Source organism: Lissotriton helveticus, chromosome 5_1 (genome assembly GCF_964261635.1).
Source record: "Lissotriton helveticus chromosome 5_1, aLisHel1.1, whole genome shotgun sequence".
NCBI lineage: Eukaryota > Metazoa > Chordata > Amphibia > Caudata > Salamandridae > Lissotriton > Lissotriton helveticus.
In genome coordinates this window covers 849,158,838-849,179,060 of record NC_136065.1, presented here as the reverse complement: position 1 = coordinate 849,179,060, position 20,223 = coordinate 849,158,838, and the positions used below count along the sequence as shown (strand labels likewise).

The following is a 20,223-nucleotide window of genomic DNA, read 5'->3' as shown; positions in this document are numbered from 1 at the left end:
CAGTGAAAATGTTTACATGATAGGAAGGAATTAAAGGCAAAACTAGCGTTTACGATTTTATGCAATGCACTGTTCTAAGATTCTGTGACTTGCATAGATTGCCTTATGCACTCTTATTCTGTTTAGTGAATCAGCAAAATTGATTAAATTTGCAAGGTAAAAAGGCATGGAAACGGGACTCATCGGCTCCTGGGTCTTTGCTGGCAAATGGCAACAACGCCATTCTGCTTCCTAAATATGAACAACTGTACAAACCATATGGATGTAAAGGTAGCTGCTCAATCTTTTCTGCTCCAAACCAGTCACTATTCAATGTCATAAAAAGATAAAGACGCACTGGTGTAGAAGAAAGTAGAAAACGAGTCCTGCGGCATCCATCTGTCGGAAAAACGGTTACGATATCACAGAAGAGAGAATAAACAATCCTATCCGGGACAAGTTGAATTCTGAAACACTGATTAAAGACAAAGGGCCTGATTCACAAAGGCAATCTGAGACAAAAGTCTAACTTTACGACTTTTGGTGTTCACAGAGGTCATTTACGATTCGCATCTTTACATTCGCAGCCGGGACGGAATCTCCGGCTTGAGCCTTACTTTCTGCACCCGGGCTGTATTCTCTGGCTCAGGACGTACTCTCCGGCTTGGGCCATACTCTCCGGCAGGATGAAGTGTAATCAAAGGGCCAGAAAGCAATTTTTACAAAAGGAACATTAGGAACGTGTGATAAACATTGGCCCCTCCTCCTCACCACATTGGTATCTGGGACTTCGAGTCTACAACAAAGCGAGTCTGGTTTAGCATGTCCCGCATCGCAGGAGTTGACAAGTGCTTAAATGCATGCATCGAAGGCCAGGATTAACGTTGGCCCCTTTTCCTCAAGGCAATGGCATCTGAGACTTCGAGTCCACAAGGCGAGTCTGATTCAGCGCGTCAGACTCCCATAAATGGTCACATTTTTACTAGAACAGTGCAAACGGGAACTATTTACCTTCCAAGTATCCCAATGAGGCTTATGCCTCACCACAGTTTAACCTTTCCCTGTACCTGGTCGTTTTCCTCTAGAATATCTGCTTACTCGAGCAGCAAGCACCTCCCATCTTTTAAAACTGCCTTCAATGCCCAACTTTTCCTTCTGTTCAGTCGCCCTAACAAATGACAACCCATTACAGCCTTATACATTCGAAATAACGACATGTTATTGTTTCTCACTTTTCTGCCATCCCAATAGTGCAAGTGTTTTTACATCCATGCTTAACTCAGTACCCTTCTTCAACCGAACCCTGTTATCCATTCATGCTGGGATGAACATCTTTACCAAAGTCGTACCTCTGGCAAGCATTTTTGGGAGAAACGTTACATTCTCTGCACATATAAACCTAACACAGAGATGATAAAGTTAAGAAAGATGTACACGCGTAACGTGAATGGGCGAAAACTTAACTGTATTAAAGACACTATAGAGCAGCAAAACGATAATAAATCATCAAAGCTGCATTTTTAACGAAAACCAGCAGGTGGCAGTACAGTATATCAAATCACAGAACCTCTTTCCCTTGGAACCGAAGACTAGCAGAACGGCTATGCCGTGGTCAGGCTTCCATTAAAAGCTCCCAGGGTCCGTACATTTTTGATGTCATAACCGCATAGAGCATCACAAGAAGTTTAACCAGGGCCCTCAAAAAGAATGAAAAACCTCAGCAATTGACATCTCATTATGGGATTTAAGATTAAAATCGCTACATTGTAAGCTAACATTAAGTCACTCGGGGTGGCAAAGCTGTATTTACAATGTTTTTTTGCCTCATACCTTCTTGGACGTGTATTTCAGCAATAAAAACAAGTGTCGTCCCAAACTCATAAATGTTAGGCGAAAGTGGGGAACAACCTAGAACTCGAAGTTGCAATACAATACAAATGCAAGTGTATCGGTATAGTAAGAAATCCACAAATGCATGAATGTAAACAAAAATGTACATAGTGTTTTTGTGAATCTTAATCCATTCCCTATTTCATAAGGTCAATGAGATATGTGAACTGGCTACTATTATGAATAGTGAGGTTTGTGGTCCGTCAATGAGAAATGTGGTCTGGTCACCGTCAACAGACATCATCTAACACTGTTAGTAGCCAACACACTTACAAGAGGGTCAGCAAATAATAAGCTTTGTGATTAATTCATCTGAAGTCATGAGTGGATGATAAAACTCAATTGTCGACGAGCTACCAAGACACACTTTTAAATCATAATCTACCTTACACACGTTTTAGGTGCCTCGATGTCCAGTTAGGAGGTAGACAAAAATCAAAACATGCTGTACTTTAAGATCAAGCCCTACTGCAAACTCTTTCCTACAAGCGAGACATCTGCCCTGTAAACAAAGACCCACCAGAGTTTGCTAAAAACAAGTGGGAATGTTGACTGCATTTGTCCCATCATGTTCTAACACACTCATCTCCTTCAACTTCCTTCCCTCCAACCTCTACACAATCAATATATTGGACCAACTTATGTTCCTTTGATGGGATAAATCACGAGCGTGCCAAAAGGACAAGGACGTGGCCAACTACAAGCTTGAGCTTAGCAAGTCTACCATGTTCAGAAGCTTTGGATGGCTAAAAAAACAAAAACTTCTGGTACCATGTTCTATATTAGTGTCACCAATATTTACAGGTTTGAAAAGCTGATATATCAACATTGTGGCAATATTTAATTAGGAAAAGATTCCTAGGTGAAGGATGCAAGGGGTGGAGCCCACTTTACTCTACTTGGCGCTGATGGAGACAGCCGGTTGAGCAAAGCGCCATCTCTTTAAACAGCGGTCTTTCTTACTTGGCTCCTCATTGGTCAGTCTATGGCAACAAAAATGCAATGCAGGTGGAAGCGAGACAACACTGCATCCGCAGTCTGACAAGCCAAATAAAGGACCTGCTGTAGGCTGCAACCCTGTGTGTGGTTCCAGAAAGCTGCGTCCCTTTCGATTTTTATTACTTGTTATGTTTGACCCTTTTTTACTTAAATTTAAGATTTTACCTGGGAACGGAGTTGCTGGTACTGTGAGCTCTTGGTGCTGTTGATGCAGGTCGTACGAGTCAAGGCCCAGTCTCTTTGAGCAGAGCCCAGAGGATCCGCTGTCTTATCTTGTGTGTTGCTTTTTTTGTGGGCCATGTAACTGTGGGTGTAACCAAGGTGGCGCTACTCCTATTCAAAAGTCCATAAAGGGGTCCCTGGAGGTCAAAATGGAACTGCCTGCCTAAGGTTGAGTAAGTGCTACCTTGCTCCTTCACATTATACCCAAAGTTTTCAGAACCCTGGTTATCACTTTTGTATTTTGCGTTTGATTTTTGTCGACTGAAAGGGATTACTCGTGTGAACTCCTGGTGTGTTTAGGCATGTCTTAGATAAATACCGAGATTGATGTTGACATGGTTATCATCAAGCAGGGTGGATTCTGCCCCGGGCGGTTGGCTGGTGATCCTTCTATTGATTCCTACTCAGCGCCTCCTCCCCTTTAAGAACACAGGGAAGTTGTTGTCAATGTGCCAACAATTCCTCTCTCCCTTTCTTTCACTGAAGTCCAAGCACATATTCAGTCTGTAGTAGGCGTGTGTACAACTAGGAAGCTAGACGCCAGTTTCACCAGGATCCAGAGCTCTACAGATGGATGGGGAGCGACATTAACTAAAGGCAATCTGTCTCCTGGATAGATCCCTCATTAACAGAGACCACTTTTATATTGAACAGCTACAATGCAGTTATCCCAGTTTCTTGGAATTACTCAGAAGATATGGTTTACCAGATGCCTCATACGACGATAAATAGGGAAGCCTTATGAAAATGTTAATGTGTATTCGTTAACGCCTACTCGTAACTAGCATACGGGTAGAATGGTTTAGATGCCGCAATGATTACTGAAATAAAGTTGGGGCATGATTCCGGCTAGAACCTTTCCTATTCCGGAATCTTACTATCATGAAGAAGGGTTGCACGTCTTATTGGAAGGAATAGGGTTTGCCTTCCAGTTCATATATATTGAAAAACTTCAACATGCAACACCACTCCGAACTACTAACTCGAACATGCGGTTACTTGGTTCCATCTGTCAATGAGTATTCATCCTCCTAAAGGCTTCAGTAGACTTCGGAAAAAGATCCTACTAGAAGATTGTTTGCTTCTTATCCAGCAAAACTTGAAATCGTTGATTCTCCGTGATATTAGTCTATAGTTTTTAGATCCCTTGCTGCAAGGCTGCTCTAAAAGACACTACTACCCATCACAAGTTAGGGGTAGACAATCGACAGGTGATGGAGACACCAATGATTTGGTCAGACACCCAATAGATTACATTTTACATGGGGGACGGTAACTTAGAAAACAAACATAATCGAACAACATTTTAGAACTATAAAGGATTGAGTGCATCTGAAGCCCAAGTTACCTACAGTGACCAAATTAGTTGGTCTCATTCTGGTAGCTTTTTGGAGCAGGAGTAAGCCTGATTTACGTACAGCTGGGTCTAATCAGAGGTGGCATGTTGGGCACTAAAATGATGTGTTGGAATGTTACCTAAAACAGATGCCAGTGGTGAGACTATTTGTAAGCATTCCTCCCATCACCGTTTGGGTGCTCATTCTGGTAGCTATAATTAGATGGTTCGATGATATGCCTTCCTACCATCTTTGTCGAAGAGTTCAGCTGACTAAAAGATTTAAGGCAAACAAGGCCAATACATCCCAAATTTGGTTCACTGAGGAATTTAGGAGACTTCACAGGGATATGAGAAAGGAAAAATGTGTTTGGCAACAGAAAGAACAAAATGATGTGCGCAAATCAGAGATACAGAACAACAGAAGACTGAGAAAATGTCCATTCAGATGGGCAAGAAAGAATGTTTTGCAGAGCAAATCAGAATACTAATAATCATCAAACTCTCTTTCTGGTCTTTTGAGAAATTATGAGACCTACGTTTCAAAACTTTCAGCTACTTGGTCTGGCCTCATTTAAGAGCATTTTCAGGTTAAAATAAAGCAAATTAAGGCACAGATCTGTTCTTTGATCCCACGCTAGAGCACAACAGAAACTATGCTGTTAGTAAGCAGACGCTGACTGTCCAATCCTTGGAGACAACTCAAGTTAAAACCATCACATTCATAAAATCCCATAAGCCTACCTTTTGTTGGCCACTTGTCCTTGAAGTGTAGGAAAAGAGTGACACAAAGAGCTGGACCTATCCATTAAAGTAATTGTTAACCGCTCCTACAAGGAGGGAATCTTCCCAGACAATTTGAAGGAGTCATGAGAAACACATCGTCCTGAGAAAAAAAATCTGGCCTTCAGTTGACAGCCCTGAAAAATGATCTCAAACATTCCAGGACTCTTAAAGCTAGTGAAGAATGTCACTATGACTCAAGAGCTAAATGGCATCCTTTGAGAGAAGTGATTAGGCTTTTATCATCAGGGAGGGGACAGAAACCACCCTGACTGGGGTTCAGACTACTGTTTTGAACATTGTAGACTGGTTATGTGATGAAATGCAGTTTATTGTATGGGGGCTGTGCGATCTCACCGTGTAATAAACTCACAAACCTGTCTTGGGTACAGTCAGGTCTTTTGTAAAAGCTAAGCTCCACCATGGGTAACTGTTTATGAATTTTTAGACAGCAAAACAAACCAAATCTATTGGACGATTCCAAAGATGCAAATTATTACGCAAATCGTATATGTTTCACTCTAATCACAAACAAGCATTGGTTAGTGGTTACTTTGAAAACGTTGGAAAACTTTTGCAAAGTTGTGTTTGTTACTCCAGCCCGGTTTTGGGCAACCAACTCTGGCAGGGAATAAGTCACAGGAGTCAGACGGCTTAGCAGGACAGTTATATGCCAGTCCAGTTCCAGACTATATGGGTGAACCACTATAGACATCAATGAAATGGTTATGATGCAAAGTCTACAGAATGCTTTGAATGCTGATCTGGACAACGGGGGTCTCCCTAAGGCCAACCCTCTTTCTACAAACACGGTGGGGCGACTTTGGTCACAGCAGTGGCTGTACCTCGAAGCCCAGGTGAGATCCACCCAGAAACCAATTTTCACTGGTCTACTGGTCTAAGGTCATAGTGAAACCAGGGGTTCCCTTCAGCTGAGGCTAGTGTCCCTCTTGGGCGACCCATCTGCACTTCGATGACTATCCCAAGTCCAGAAGACTTGAATGCAACTTTTGAGTGCCAGGACTCGGTCCCTCAGGCTGCCTTTCGGCAGTCAGTGGTGATCCAGTGATGATGGCTACCAACTCGCCAAGGCGGCTTCTTAGGGTTTTGTGGCCCTGGAGCTGTAACAAGAAGTCAGCCAACTGACTCTTGGAGTTCACCTCTTCTGTCTGAGCACCACAGTCACAGTCCTCTCTTTGCTAGCCCAAGGATCAGCAGGTTAATGCCAGTCTTTGGTACAGCCTCTCCTTGCTGGGTCCAGTGAACAGAAGGACAGTCCTTCTTCAGTCCTCTCTCCAGTGCAAACGTGATCGGAGTTCTGGGTGCCGCTTTTATGCCCAAAACTTGCTCTTGGGGCTACAGGGACTACTAGGAAATAGGCTAACAGGTTGGGACTCACCTGATAACTACTTCCTGCAATGTGTGGCATCAAGCTGTCCCAGAGGGCAATATTCGCCTCACTCCCAAGATGACAGAACTCTTCAATCAGTGTGTGGAGCTTGGAAGCCCACCCTCCAGGAGTGGCTACCTGAAGGCTACACAACCAAGGAACTTGGTTTGCCAACTATTTCCCCATCTCTGTCCCCGACGCCAACCAGTCTAACAGAACAAAAAAGCAGCCCCTTGTGTATATGTCCACTATTTGCCCTTCAAATGCAACTTCCCCTTTGAAGCTCGCTGTTTGGGCTCACGCTGAGGCCTCTATTGTGTACTTTCCTGGGAGTCGGAAAAGCCCAGGAGGCTTAAATGGCCAGCAACCGCAAATGGCCACTAGAAACCTTGGGCAGCAGTGGCAAATTTCTAAAGTTGCCTTTTACTCAAAAGTTACATTAAAATCGAATTAGGCATCAAATCGGGTTTAATGTAACAATTCCTTTAATACCTTGATGTTCCAACTTTAATAGCCCCATTCAGGAGTTAACACAGCTGAACAATCAGTGCATAACCCTGTACTTGCAATGAGGCTGCTAGTCTTTTCTCAGTAAAAAAAGACAGCTTGTGGTTTTTACTGTTCGGACATAAAAAACACACATGTCCTACTTTTTAATATACAGCACTCTGCCTTAGCGCTTCACAGTCCTACCTTAGGGGTGACATATATATGAAAAGGGAAGGTCTGGACGTAGTCATTTGCTAACTAAACGTTGCTATTTAACTATCTAAAACTGCTCTGTCAGTCTGTAGTGGCAGGCTAGGAGACATGTTTTACTTTGTCATGGTGGCACAATAAGCGCTGCAGTACACGAGGGAAAATAACTTACAGGCACAGGGTACACGTAGTACCATATATTCGGAAATAATATAAGTTCACTTCTGTCAATTGGCGAGAAGGCAATTAAACATACACTTTGAAGGGTCAGAGCTCGGAGGTCTGGTTAGCCGGCCTCGGTACATTCAGTCATTACACCAGTACCTAATAGTCGAAAAGTGAGGGTGACCTTGCGCAAAAAGCCATTTCCTCACAGGTATGCTAGACCTATCTGCGGTCTTATATATCACAGGCTTGCAGTTGTGGCAGTGGCAAATGCAGGTATTCATCCAAATATGTTTTAATCACCATTTACAATGGGTAACTTTAGATTCCTAGCTCTGTGAGGCAATTACTCCAACTTGAGGGCTGCCACATAATTCTCTGGTGTCCTCTGCACTGGCAGATGATAGTTTTCCAGATACTTTCTTTGTTCAATTATTCAGAATAGGACTAATGTACATTTCTTTTCATGTCATTGTATTTTAAAAGCACAAGCGTCAAGTCACTATACCAGCACAAGGGGACAAGAATACAGGTGTTCCATATGAATCAATGATCATGACAGTGTGTGCAAAATAAAATTCACATCTGGTTTGTCCAAACCAAAAGACTACTGTGGATAGACTTGTGGAGAGGATGGCCTTCAAAGAGGTATGACAGAATATAGAATAAAAAAATGAAGTGTAACGGCTAGAGAGAATTCCAGTGCTTAGAGGCAAAAAAGCAAAAGATTTAAATCAGGAGGGGGCCCACCTAGTAGTGGGGGCACACCACCCTTAAGAACAAGTTACTTACCTTCGGTAACAATCTATCTGTAAGAGACATATTTTAGTTATAGATTACTTATCTTAGAATTACCCCCAGGCGTCAGACTGGATCCAGAGAACTTTTCTCTCAGCAGTACCCTTGCGTGCCGGTAGGAGGCGTTGGTCGACTTAGCGTCGGTCGTCGCCATCATGGTCGCCGGGATGACGTGGCTGTGTCTACTTAGACACCGCCCCTGCATGCTGATGTGCCAGAACCACAGAACCAAGAAAGACACTGACCACTGGTGCACCACACTAGGGCTCTGCAAGTGAGTCCCCTATCCCTATAAGTCAGTTCGCAGAGCGGGAAGGCTGGGTGGGGCAGTAAGGAATCTCTAACTAATATAGGTCTCTTACAGATACATTATTACCGAAGGGAAGTAACTTGTTCATCTGAAATACTATTAGTTATAGATTCCTTACCTTAGAAGAGATACACCAGCAATACCAACCCCGGAGGAGGGACTGCGGACCAAGTTCAGACAAGAAAGTCCTGAAGGACAGAACGGGCAAAGTAGCTGTCCCTCTGGATTGGACTATCCAGGCAGTAGTGTCTGGTGAACGTGTGCATAGAATCCCACGTGGCCGCCTGGCAGATGTCAATGATTGGAACGCCACAAGACAAAGCAGTGGTTGCGGTCATAGCTCTAGTGGAATGAGATCGTAGCCCAACTGGAGGTTCCTTTTCAGCTAAAGCGTAATAAATATTGTTACAAAGGACGACCCACCGAGAGATGGCACACTTTTGCACAGCCCAATCTTTCTTGGCACCCAAATAGCCAATGAAAAGTTGACCGTCCACCCGGAAATTCCTTGTGCGATCAAGGTAAAAATACAGCGCACGTTTCGAGTCCAGACAGTCGAGTCTCTCCTCTTTCTGAGGGCGCGGAGGCTGGAAATAGGTGGGCAGGGTAATAGTCTGTCCGATGTGAAAAGGAGTGACAACTTTAGGTAGGAACAAGGGCCTCGTTCGATGCACCACTTTGTAAGAATGGACCAAAATGAAAGGGGCCTTAGAAGAAAGAGCCTGAAACTCACTCACCCTGCGGGTAGAGGTGATGGGAACAAGAAAAGCAGTCTTCAGAGTGAGAAGCCTAAGAGGACAGTTGTGAAGAGGCTCGAATGGAGCGCAAATAAGGTAAATCCACCAGGTTCAAGTCCCACTGAGGCATTATGAAAGGAGTTGGAGGAAAGAGGCGAATAATGCCATTGAAGAACCGGTTAACAATCCAAGAAAGAGGAGCAGAAAGGGGATCACCAGCTTTTGCTGTGCACCATGCCACAAACGTATTCCATTGACAGGCATATACAGACTTAGTAGAGGAACACCTGGCTGCAAAGAGGACATTACAGACTTCGGGAGGAAGGTCAAAAGCTGTCCACTGTCGCTGCTCAATCTCCACGCATGGAATAGAGGCGGGACAGGTTCGGGTGGAGGACCGTCCCCTGCTGCTGCAACAGAAGATCCTCCTGAAAGGGCAGTCTGATCAGAGGATCGATAACCATGCTCAGGAGCTCGGGGTACCAGACTCTTCGTGCCCAGTCCGGGGCCACAAGAATTACTTCGGCCCGGTCGCGCCTGATCTTCAGCACTCGGGGCAGTATGGGTACAGGCGGAAAAGTGTACAGGAGGCCACAACTCCACTCAAGACAAAAAGTGTCGCTGAGCGAGCGCCACCTTGGAAACTCCGTGAATAAAACAATATCCCAACTGGTAAGAATTGAAGACAATTAATAAGGATATGAGAACATTATCCAAGGAGGAACAAGGAGGCTCTATATGATTTGTAAAGGGTGCTCAAGGCATCAATTTACTAAACATTTTTCAAGGAGTGAACAAATACAGTTACAGTTAATATCAGCACTGCAAGTTGCAATTCAAGGATAACAACCCAAAGTTGTACACGGTGCACGCGTGAAAAGGTGAGTAACACTACGGCGACACAAGTGACAGAGGGATCAGCGTGGACGACGCAAGGTGTTGGTGCATACTTATATACAGTGAATAAAAACAGAGTGGCTTCCGTATGATTTAGAAGAGCTATTTCCCTTTTTGTATTCTTGGGATAACCACTGTGTGAGGGGCGCCTATGATCTGGCTGATGAGTCGACGGTGTTTCGATCCATAAGAATTAGGATCATCTTCAGGACTACAATGGTTGGTTGCAGTGCGAGGGTCGCAGCCGGTCGGCCATGAACGTCAAGACGATCTATTGGTGTGAATCCACTTTGCTGAGCGAAATGCGGGTGCCAGAATGGGCATCCGGAAACTTGGGGAGTCGGTGGAGGCTCCGGGGATTAGGGATCCCACTGAACGAGGTGTCAATTAATTGCACTTCCAGGGAGGTGAGGCACTCAATGCCGCGTGGTCCGTGGGAAAAACGATCCGATCCAAGCGTGGTCGGCGGAAAGAGGCGAGTCAATCTTCCTCGAGGAGCACCCAGCACGAATAGATTGCTGTCAGGGCTGACTTTGTGCGATCTCTTTGGTGGCAAACGGATCTAACCAAGACTCTCCCCACTTCTGAAAGAGACTGTGCAACACCTCCAACACCTCCATTTGTGATCCACCAAGCATCGACGGCTGAGTTTGTCTGCCCAGGCGTTCAGAGAACCTGCCAGGTGTTGAACCACTAGGGTCATGCCCTGATGTTCCAGCCATGTCCAATAGCGAAGAACCTCCCGACAAAGGGTCCACGACCCCCCCCCCTGTTTGTTGCAGTACAACATTGCAGTTGTGTTGTCTGTGAACACCTGCACTGCCTTCCTCTTGAGGGAGAGAAGGAAGGCCTTCAGTGCCAAGCGAATCACCCCAAGCTCCAACAAGTTGATATGGAGCCCGGACTCTGCAGATACCGGACTCCTCTGATCTCCGCCTCTCCCAGGTGGCCGTCCCATCCCAGGAGTGATGCATCGGTCACCACCGTGAGGTCTGGTTGGGGATCTGCCTCTGACCCAATCTTGGTTCATTAACCACCACTGCAGTTGTTGCGCAGGTCCCTCCGAGATCTGGACGTAGTTGGAGAGATTCCCCTGATCCAGAGCCCACTGGAACTTTAGTTCCCACTGCAGAGCCTGCATACGCCATCTGGCATGACCCACCAGCAGGATACAGGAGGCCATGAGGCCCAGCAGCCTCAGTGTCATCCTCACGGAAATCCGGGGTAGAGCCTGAAACATCGGTATCATAGCCCGAATATCTCAGACTCGCTGCATAGGAAGATAGGCCTGAAACTGCACTGTGTACAGAACAGCTCCGATGAAAGTGAGCGACCGAGAGAATCAGGTGTGACTTCGGCACGTTTATAGTGAAAACCAACGAATGCAGGAGGTCCGCCAAAGTCTGGAGGTGGGAGACAACAACCTGGGGGGTATAGTGTCCCGCCAGCTGGTTCCCAGGTCCGCCGCCATGCAGAGGCTGGGCAGCTTGCGTGGACCGGTGGCTGGACTGGGCCGGATGTGGTGGGGTGCCCCTTCCATAGCCACAAAAGGGGTGAAAGGCAGACTGTGGTGGACGGGAGGATGCAGTGAGGCCCAAGGATCTGGCCGTAGCCCGAGAATCCTTAAAGCGCTCCAGCACAGTCTGCCTTGTCAACAAAAAGGCGACGGCCATCGAAGGGCATGCCCAACAGAGTTGACTGAACATCCCTCCCAAAAAAACAGCGGTCCTCAACCAGGTGTATCGCCGAAGGGCTACCGACGTGGCAATCGTTCTGCCCAGTGAGTCGTGGTATCCAGTTTATAAAAAAGAAGGGAGGTCTCCTCACGTTTCCGTTTAGGGACAAGGAGTAATAAGTAAAAAAAAGGGGGGACCCTATTGTTACCACACAATGGTTTGTTGTCTGTATACCACCATATTTCAAGAGACCCTTACAATTATCAACCACGTTAATTATTACACATGTTTAAACAAACAGCAAAAACTTTTTATGCATTTATATCATTTATTTCCTTTTTACATAGATTTATTCTAAACAAATACAGTGCCTAACACAAAAAAATGTATTTAAACATTGTTTATATACATGTACATCATTTATAAAGTAATACAGTTGATACCAAAACAGTTAAAAAACAAAGATGTTAATAAACAAAGTGTCTGACTAGGGGTGATTAAAATCAGGTTGTCACAAGGGACAGTTAAAACCAAGTTGTCGACGCAGCGTTTCGGTATTTTTAAAATGACACCTTCTTCAGGACAGGGTTCTATTTAATAAAGAAAACATGAAATTAGAATCCATCATCGTTTGACACCTTATTAACATGTTTATACGTCTCACTATACAGTTGGTAAACAGCATCATCTATTTAGCTAGAATTGTCAACTCATATTCCACACATTTTTTACAGGCACATTTTTTTGGTGGTTTTAAGGATCCTTGAGTTATATGGGGTCAGTCAACATAATTACACAATTAAAATTACTACAAAAAGAAATAATTTTTCTTAAATCTACACGAAGAAGGGGCCAGCTTGTACACGTGTTTACCCAGTTTGCATACCTTGTTGAGTCAAAGCGTTTTATTTAGCATTCAACTATGGACCTCTGTTCTCAATTCACGAGGTTTCCCATTCGATGTTCAGGATGCTTATTTGTTCATTTAGTTGAGCATCTTTAGAAAGAGGATCCTCTCTGTGGAATGGATCATTAATGATATTTAAGTCAATATTCTTAATGTTCTATAATTTCTTCAGCATCTATAATGTGTTATACATGGAGAAAGGTCCATTCAGTTTACCTTTCTTTATGAGATATAACTTCTATGATGGAGGACAAGAGGGCCACCGTAATGTAGAGTTGGGTCTATATTTTCCCTGTGGTCTGTGCTTTTTATTAAATTAAAAAGAAAAAAGAAAAGAACCTATTAGTTTATTTTCTTTTTATATCCCATATTTCATTTATACTGTGGCCTAACCTCTCCTGTTTGATGCCACTTACCCTTAACAGCAGGGATTATGCTTTCAAGGCTGCACGTGACTGGATTATCACTGTGTCCCTCGATTGTTCTTATGTGCGGTATTCTTCAATTTACCGTTTCTGTAATAAATTAGATTTTTTCACATTATATTACATGACCTAGTTTCTGTTGGGTGCAAATGTTTAAATAATTTTAAACGTTTACGATCTGCTCATATGTCAATGTTTGGAGGATGGTTTTTATCGTTTACAATTATAACCGTAAAGGGTCGTAGCTTTCTGATGTTTAATCTAATCTTTCTCTACGGTACTTTCCCGTTCTGTTTTTTTTTTTTTTTTTTTTTTTTTTAAAAACCTTTATTTGAGCAAGCAAAAATGTACAAGGATGGGCCTACAACCACACGGGCCAGCCGCTAAAAAGGAGGAGAGACATATCACATAAGCCCGCAGAGGTAACCGTCAATCAACAATGCAATACTCCACATTATATACAGGACCAAAACAGGTTTTATATATAAGAAAGAACAAACATACAAAAGGCGAGAGTGTATCACTGAAGGTCAGCCCAAGGGACGCAAGGGGGGGACAGCAGCGGAGGTGCAATAATAATATCCTAAGCACTAAGGAGTATGGAGCGGGGGGGGGAGGGGGGGAGGGGGGCAGAGACCAGGAAGAAGAAGGGGGGAAGAGCCGGTGACACCAGCTCAGTCCCTATATGAAGATTCCGGGAACGCCAGCCTAGGGAGATAGAGTAATCTCGACAGTGTCCACAAGGGGAGGAGTACAAATGTCGCCACGGTATTCGTTCCATTGACCCCACACCTTCACCCATGCCCTGGGTCTACCCCATGCCACATAAACAGTTTTCTCACGGAACATGGACCAATCCATATTATCCTCCCATTGCGAGAGGGCAGGGGGCCTGGAGGCCCCCCAGAGTTGCGCAATATCTCGCTTCGCGATCATATAGCCCAGGGTGGCCCATCTAGTCTGTGCCACCGAATAGTCCGTGGGCTCCCAAACATTCAAAAGACAGCGACGAGGTTCCGGTCGCAAGGATATCCCCGTCACCACAGTCATCAGATCAAGCACGGCCACCCAATAAGCAGCCACCATCGGGCACTCCCAAAGAATATGCAGGAAAGTAGCACGCAAACCACATCCACGCTTACACAGTCCATCGGAGGAAAAGCCCATCACTATCAGTCGCGGTCCCGTCACGTACACCCGATGAAGGATCTTCAATTGGACCAAACGGAGTCGAGCCGGTATAGCCACCTCCTTCGGAGAGGAGAGGGCCGATTGCCAATCCTCATCATCAAGTTCCAACCCATCTCCCATCCACTGTACCCGAAGCCGGGCCAATAAGTCAGTCCGATTGTTAATCAACTTTTTATAAATCAGGGAGATAGTGCTATCAGGAAGATGTTCGTCAAGGATACGGTCTTCAAGTGGGGAAGAGTCAGGCGGAATCTCACCAGGAGCAAACACCGAAACCAAAGCGTGCTTGATCTGTAAATAACGAAAAAATTCCCGACTACTCAGGCCGTAGTCAGCCTGGAGGGCCTGAAACGGGCGCACCGAACCCTTAGAATATACATCCCCCACTTTAGAGATCCCAATCAGGTCCCAACGGTCAAAACCCTTGGAAGACCAAAGACCGCCCAGACGTTCTGAAGCATAAAGCGGTGTCGCCAACGTCAAGCGATCCTCCCAGCCCAGGCTCACATTCGCAGCACGCCACACAGTCAAAGCAGTCAAAGTAGGTCCCACAAGATGGCGCCCAGCGGAGCGAGAATAGAGCACTCTATTAAAGTCACCTCCCGGAAGCTGAAGTTTATCCATCTCAAACGCCGGATTACGACCCGGAGAGAACATAGCGTGATTAATAGCGGACAGATGGGAAGCCCAGTAGTATCTCTTAATATCGGGGAGCGCCATGCCCCCATCGTACCACGGGATGGAAAGTTTAGCGAGAGCAATGCGCGGTCGCCCATCCCAAATAAGTTGCCTCTGAAGGCTCTCAATCTCCCGAAAATAGGTCTTGGGGATAGGATCATAATAATTCCGGAGAGCGTAGAGAAACCGCGGTAGTGACATCATCTTAAACAGGGCCGCCCGACCCAATGGAGACAGGGGAAGTTTGCGCCAGCGGGCAACGTCCAAACGGAGCCTAAGCAACGGGGGAAGGAGATTACGATCAAAACGAAGGGACGGATCCAAGGTAACGAACACACCCAAGTATTTGAAACCATCCCGGACCACCTGAAGAGGAAGTCTACTCGGCAACGGAGGCAAGATACCAGACAAAACGTATACACAGGATTTAGACCAGTTGATGACGAGGCCTGAGTTAGCGCCAAAGGACGCAAGAACGTCAAATAAAACAGATAGAGACTTGCGAGGGGAAGTAAGATACAAGAGGATGTCGTCCGCATAAAGCGAGACGCGGTCTTCGAAGTCCGGGGCCCAACGAATACCTTTAAGGGACGGCTCCCAACGGAGCCAGGCCGCCAACGGTTCAAGAGCGAGCGCGAACAACAGAGGGGACAAGGGGCAGCCCTGACGGGTACCCCTGCCCAAGGAAAAGGGGGCCGACACTCTACCGTTCACTACAACTTGCGCCAGAGGTTTCGCGTACAACAGCCTAATCCAGCTAATAAACTCGCACCCGAATCCGAATTTCTCAAGTGTCGCCCATAAATAGGGCCACTCCACAGTATCAAAGGCCATGGAGGCATCCAGGGACGCCAAAATGGCCGGTTCAGTCAAAAGCCCCGCCCTCGCCAGCGCGCCGTGAAGGCGACGTAAATTCAGAGCAGTGTTGCGATGCGGGATAAAGCCAGACTGATCCGGATGGACCAACTCTCCAAGAACCGAAAGGAGACGAGTCGCCAAAAGTTTAGCCAACACCTTAGGTTCAACGTTTAATAGGGATATGGGCCTATACGAGGAACAGAGGTCACGTGGTTTACCCTCTTTGGGAATGACGACGATTGTCGCCAGACGCTGATCATAGGGAAGCATGTTCCGCTCACGAGATTCTAGAAACATGGCGCGGAGATACGGCGCCACCTTATCGGGGCATAATTTGTACAACTCAATAGGCAAACCGTTCGGGCCCAGTGCTTTGCCCGAACGGAGCGATCGAACTGCATTGGCTATCTCATCATTCGTAAAAGGGGAGTCCAAAGCAATACGGTCCAAGTCGGTGACACAGGGCAAAGCGATATCACGCAGAAGAAGGCGGGAGTCGGCAACATCCCTCACAGACACGGGAGCATATACCACACGGAAATATTCCGCAAAACGATCAACAATGGCGGTCGGATCTATCACTTTCTCACCACTCGCAGACTGAATCACGGGCACCACACGATTAACCCTTTCTTTCTTGTCCAACCACGCTAGGAGTTTTCCCGCTTTGTCACCCACATCATACAATCTGCCCTGCTGCTCACGAAACATCTCCTTTGCAGCGTCAGTGACCAGAGATTTATATGCAAACTGTTTGAGACCCAGGGCATGGAGTTTGTCAGGCGTGACACCAGATTCCAACTCGTCCTCCAAAGCAGAGATCTCCCCCTCATCCCGTTCTGTTTTTAATCGAGATAAATTTTCTTTTAGCTTTTAGTTGATGGCGCTTTTGCCAGAGTAATATCTCGACATCTCCACACTAATAAGACTAAGAATTATTCGTAGCCCATTCATCACTTAAAATCGCACTGAGTTAACCTCAGCGTCTATGTGCTGTTTACCCTTTATTTATGCCTGCTTCCTATGTCGGTTATACACAAAATAAGAGTGCCCTCGGTTATCATTCTTACCTTCGTTATGGAATTCGGCCTCCCTGCTCCGCTTGCCCTCCGTGTGTTCAGCGTCTCGGTTAATTGGAGCTTGTCGGTTGCGTTTTTATACCTATGAAACGCGCGCGTATTTCTCTATTCTCGCGTTTTGTTGATCTTAAGGTAGGCTGGCTCGTTATGGCGTTTCAATTGCGCGACAGGCACAGCGGACTACTCGAGTAGTTTTTTCTCCAATTTCCTTGGAACTACTGTTGTAGTTTTTCCATTACTTCCGGTTCTCAACTCTGTTTAATAGCGCTCTGTGCTAGTCTCATTGTTATTGACACTAGACTAGCGTTCTGTACTGGTCTCATTGTTATTGACACTAGACATTGAGTTTACCATTCTTAAGTTAATTTATGCAGTATTGTTTTTGACGTGTTACATTTGTTAACTCTACATTGATTAATTTATCATTATGGAATGTCCTGTAGCGACTACTTTCGCTTTCTAGTCTACATATTGCAAACCATTACTCCTCTTAATGTTTCGAAAGAAATCTAGATTTTTATGGTTCTTACTACATGGTTCATCTGTATACATGTCCTTTGTGCATGTAATTCGCTTTTGATAACTAAAGGATGCGATCCCAGTCTTCTTTGCTTTTCAGGCCATTTTTCACTGTGTTAAAGCGGGACATAAAGAACTGTTCGCGTTTTTTCCTTTTAAGCTCCATATCTCCTCCTCTTGAGTTCATATAGATACTCTCTATGGTGTGGCATAGAGAGTATCTATATGAACTCAAGAGGAGGAGATATGGAGCTTAAAAGGAAAAAACGCGAACAGTTCTTTATGTCCCGCTTTAACACAGTGAAAAATGGCCTGAACAGCAAAGCAGACTGGGATCGCATCCTTTAGTTATCAAAAGCGAATTACATGCACAAAGGACATGTATACAGATGAACCATGTAGTAAGAACCATAAAAATCTAGATTTCTTTCGAAACATTAAGAGGAGTAATGCTTTGCAATATGTAGACTAGAAAGCGAAAGTAGTCGCTACAGGACATTCCACAATGATAAATTAATCAATGTAGAGTTAACAAATGTAACACGTCAAAAACAATACTGCATAAATTAACTTAAGAATGGTAAACTCAATGTCTAGTGTCAATAACAATGAGACCAGTACAGAACGCTAGTCTAGTGTCAATAACAATGAGACTAGCACAGAGCGCTATTAAACAGAGTTGAGAACCGGAAGTAATGGAAAAACTACAACAGTAGTTCCAAGGAAATTGGAGAAAAAACTACTCGAGTAGTCCGCTGTGCCTGTCGCGCAATTGAAACGCCATAACGAGCCAGCCTACCTTAAGATCAACAAAACGCGAGAATAGAGAAATACGCGCGTGTTTCATAGGTATAAAAACGCAACCGACAAGCTCCAATTAACCGAGACTCTGAACACACGGAGGGCAAGCGGAGCAGGGAGGCCGAATTCCATAACGAAGGTAAGAATGATAACCGAGGGCACTCTTATTTTGTGTATAACCGACATAGGAAGCAGGCATAAATAAAGGGTAAACAGCACATAGACGCTGAGGTTAACTCAGTGCGATTTTAAGTGATGAATGGGCTACGAATAATTCTTAGTCTTATTAGTGTGGAGATGTCGAGATATTACTCTGGCAAAAGCGCCATCAACTAAAAGCTAAAAGAAAATTTATCTCGATTAAAAACAGAACGGGAAAGTACCGTAGAGAAAGATTAGATTAAACATCAGAAAGCTACGACCCTTTACGGTTATAATTGTAAACGATAAAAACCATCCTCCAAACATTGACATATGAGCAGATCGTAAACGTTTAAAATTATTTAAACATTTGCACCCAACAGAAACTAGGTCATGTAATATAATGTGAAAAAATCTAATTTATTACAGAAACGGTAAATTGAAGAATACCGCACATAAGAACAATCGAGGGACACAGTGATAATCCAGTCACGTGCAGCCTTGAAAGCATAATCCCTGCTGTTAAGGGTAAGTGGCATCAAACAGGAGAGGTTAGGCCACAGTATAAATGAAATATGGGATATAAAAAGAAAATAAACTAATAGGTTCTTTTCTTTTTTCTTTTTAATTTAATAAAAAGCACAGACCACAGGGAAAATATAGACCCAACTCTACATTACGGTGGCCCTCTTGTCCTCCATCATAGAAGTTATATCTCATAAAGAAAGGTAAACTGAATGGACCTTTCTCCATGTATAACACATTATAGATGCTGAAGAAATTATAGAACATTAAGAATATTGACTTAAATATCATTAATGATCCATTCCACAGAGAGGATCCTCTTTCTAAAGATGCTCAACTAAATGAACAAATAAGCATCCTGAACATCGAATGGGAAACCTCGTGAATTGAGAACAGAGGTCCATAGTTGAATGCTAAATAAAACGCTTTGACTCAACAAGGTATGCAAACTGGGTAAACACGTGTACAAGCTGGCCCCTTCTTCGTGTAGATTTAAGAAAAATTATTTCTTTTTGTAGTAATTTTAATTGTGTAATTATGTTGACTGACCCCATATAACTCAAGGATCCTTAAAACCACCAAAAAAATGTGCCTGTAAAAAATGTGTGGAATATGAGTTGACAATTCTAGCTAAATAGATGATGCTGTTTACCAACTGTATAGTGAGACGTATAAACATGTTAATAAGGTGTCAAACGATGATGGATTCTAATTTCATGTTTTCTTTATTAAATAGAACCCTGTCCTGAAGAAGGTGTCATTTTAAAAATACCGAAACGCTGCGTCGACAACTTGGTTTTAACTGTCCCTTGTGACAACCTGATTTTAATCACCCCTAGTCAGACACTTTGTTTATTAACAACTTTGTTTTTTAACTGTTTTGGTATCAACTGTATTACTTTATAAATGATGTACATGTATATAAACAATGTTTAAATACATTTTTTTGTGTTAGGCACTGTAATTGTTTAGAATAAATCTATGTAAAAAGGAAATAAATGATATAAATGCATAAAAAGTTTTTGCTGTTTGTTTAAACATATGTAATAATTAACGTGGTTGATAATTGTAAGGGTCTCTTGAAATATGGTGGTATACAGACAACAAACCATTGTGTGGTAACAATAGGGTCCCCCCTTTTTTTTTACTTATTACTCGGTGGTATCCAGTCCACAGCGAACTGTGAATTTTGCTGCACCCCTCCCATCGGCCACAGGT

At 44.3% G+C, this 20,223-nt stretch overlaps 1 protein-coding gene and 2 long non-coding RNA genes across 5 annotated transcripts in view; 1 reads left to right on the top strand and 2 right to left on the bottom strand.

The window, feature by feature from the left end:
* The window catches only part of TSPAN14 (tetraspanin 14), a 330,168-nt gene that overhangs the window by 59,197 nt on the left and 250,748 nt on the right, over nt 1-20,223 (bottom strand). The window lies entirely within an intron of this gene.
* LOC144753417 (uncharacterized) lies at nt 12,768-13,305 on the bottom strand. Its single transcript, XR_013594349.1, has 3 exons — nt 13,205-13,305; nt 13,005-13,092; nt 12,768-12,898 (listed from the first exon to the last, which is right to left on the bottom strand). It is a non-coding gene; the product is annotated as an uncharacterized LOC144753417 (long non-coding RNA).
* LOC144753415 (uncharacterized) lies at nt 18,908-19,445 on the top strand. Its single transcript, XR_013594348.1, has 3 exons — nt 18,908-19,008; nt 19,121-19,208; nt 19,315-19,445. It is a non-coding gene; the product is annotated as an uncharacterized LOC144753415 (long non-coding RNA).